Source organism: Manis pentadactyla, chromosome 14 (assembly GCF_030020395.1).
Source record: "Manis pentadactyla isolate mManPen7 chromosome 14, mManPen7.hap1, whole genome shotgun sequence".
Classification (NCBI taxonomy): Eukaryota; Metazoa; Chordata; class Mammalia; order Pholidota; family Manidae; genus Manis; species Manis pentadactyla.
Window position 1 is genome coordinate 7,808,528 of NC_080032.1, and position 2,713 is coordinate 7,811,240.

The 2,713-nt window shown below is 49.9% G+C and overlaps 1 long non-coding RNA gene across 1 annotated transcript; it reads left to right on the forward strand.

Moving 5' to 3' along the window:
- The first annotated feature begins 380 nt into the window (after positions 1-380).
- Positions 381-2,713, forward strand: LOC118924249 (uncharacterized). Its single transcript, XR_005029515.2, has 3 exons — positions 381-645; positions 935-1,044; positions 1,921-2,713. It is a non-coding gene; the product is annotated as an uncharacterized LOC118924249 (long non-coding RNA).

Consider the following 2,713-nt stretch of genomic DNA (forward strand, 5'->3'; position numbering starts at 1 on the left):
ATCGCATTGTTCTTTTTTCCATTCAGTATTTTGTGAGATTCATCCACATAGCTGTTTGTGTAACTATATTCATTTGTTGCTGTTATATTCTATGGATGACTGTTTCACAAATTACTTATCCCTTATCCCATTGATGGACATTTGTGCTGTTTCTGGCTTTTGTATTTTCCATGCCTTAGTGTGAGGCTGTCCTGGGTGGTTCACGTAGGTGATGGGGGTTTGGAGCAGAAGGGAAGGAGGAGCAGCAGAAGCAACTCTGGGCCTGGGGTACAGAGGAGGAGGGACTCTTAGGGCTATGCACGTGCAGGCAGGGCTAAGGGTGGAAAGGCTGCCAGATGGCTCCTTTGACGTTTGTTCCTACTCTGAGACTACAGGGGTGTACTTTGTTCTGAGGGCAAGTGTGCTGCCTGACCCCACTCCTCTGCTCCTTGTGGGGTGCAGGGCCAGCTCTGCATACATAGAGAGAAGACCAGGTCAGGCAGCTGACAGCAAATACTGCCTTGGGGGGCCGAGGAAACATCACAGAGTGGCCAGGGAGTCACCTCTGGTGTCTCTTCTTTCCCGGAAAGGCCAAACACCAAGAGGTCAGTGTTTGGAGAGTTCAGGGATCACCCACCACACTGCCAGGCTCTGGCCAGAATGGAGGTAAGGTGGCCAGGGCCCTGAAGGGAAGGGGGCAGCCCTGCTGACTGCTTGTCCAGCACTAACCTGTGCTGGAAGTGAGGCTGCCCCATGGAGCTCATTTCTTGGGGACTTCCAGCAGCCCAGGGCAGAGCTCCTCACCCTAGCCAGAAAACCTGCCCCTGGCAGCACTCCGGCCCTACCAGCCAAATCTGCAGTATTTTACGCTGTGGACTGTCCTGGCCAGAGATGGCCAGGAGCCTAACCCCCCTGAGAAACCTGACACATTTCCGTCCTCTCTCTGGTTTGGCAGGTACAGGTACGGGTAGGAGCAGAGGTGCCACTGCGCTGGAGCAGGGCAGGCTGCGTGGAAAACAAGCAGGATTCCCGCCTCCTCCAACTGCAGACTACACTGGCCAGCAGGTAAGCCGTGCGGAGTCAGTCAGTGTAGACATGCAAATGCAAGCTTTGGCAGGAGGCCACCCCTCACCCCTCACAGCAGTTGAGGGGGCTGGAACACAGGCCCCATAACCCCTGCATCAGGGCAGCACAGAGCTGTGCACACATAGGCACCTATTGAGGCAGACACGGGACTCCAGCTTCTTCAGGCTGAGGTGGTCCAGCCCCTGATGGAGTCAGGGCCTGTTGCCAACTGATTTCAAATGAGGATTCCTTCCTCTGCTAGATGTGGAAGGCTTACAGTTGAGTGAGGGGGTGGAGCTCCTCCTAAAAACTTAGTAAATTTTAGTGAGGAGCTAATTCCTCTTGCAATGTGGACTGCTTTGTGCATAATTGAATACAGTTCTGAATTTTGGAAATAAATAGTCCTGTGTAAATCTAATATAATAGCACTGGTACTTTAAAATTAAGGCTCTGTAGGAGTTGCTCTTGAACCCTTCTCTGCCCTGATTTAGACCTTTTATCTTACACGTGGCTCCTTACTGTGCCTCCCACTTCATCCACCCTTGCCTCCCAGCGCCGCCAGCCCAAACGGCCTCTGGAGGCAGAGGGCTTGGACTCAAACGATGGCTCTGCTGGTCACTTGCTTTGTGACCCTGGGCCAGGGGTTTAACAGCAGTGCTGGCCCAGTTGCCTTTATTTCGGAAGAGGGTACAGGAGTACTAACCTCCCTAGGTTGGTAGAAGAATTGAATGTGTTAATTCATGGAAAGTACTTAACCAGTCCCTGTCCCCTAATAAGTCTTACCGTCTTGTTCAATTCTCTGCTTAGAAACCTCAAATACCTATAGAACTGAGACCAGTGTTTGGCCTGAAGTAGACTTTTTTGGCCTTTTCACAGGTACTTCCTGCCTGCCTTCATTCGCTGACTAACCTGTGCACCCTGGCTCAGTTCTCCACACCTGCCTTCTTTTTTTTGCAAAAATGATCCTGCCGTGGCTCATGCTGAACCAGTGTCACCGTCACTGGACATCACCACTGTCCTTCAAGGGCAGGCTGTCTGGTCAGGTGTGTCAGTGGGCTCCCTTTCTTCTCTGAGCCGTATCTAACCAGCCACCAGGCTGTGGAGGAAAGCTGAAGTCATCAGACATGAAAGGTATTCTTCAAACAACTGACCATTTATGGTTTCTTTCCACTTAGACATTGTTAAACAAGTAAAACTCAATTGAATTTAAAGATTAAATTGGCTTCCCAACAATCCATACTGGGCAGCATCCCATCCAGCAATAGAAAGGAACTCTGAGGTACTGTACCAAACGGAAGGTTGTTTTACAAGCAGAAAAGGAAATTGTTAGCAAACGCTTGGTTTCAGGCCAGGCTGCCCTCCTGAAGGGAATGGGTCTACTGGGCATATTATCTCACTAGTGCTGACCAGGTAATTCCATGTTGCCTGGTTAAAGGTTACATTCCTGGGACGTTGAAACTGCAGTTAGGACCCGATGTAAGTCTTGGTTTGCTGATGTGGGGTTTAGCACAGGTGACTCTATTTTGGGCCTGTTGTCTCTCTTCTAACATCTCCCTGCTTAACACCCTCTAACCATCATAGCCCACCTCTCCCATCTCTTATTTAAGATTGTGAAATGCTGTAAACTTTTGACATTGAAAAATACAATAAAATAGGTGCCAAAGTACAA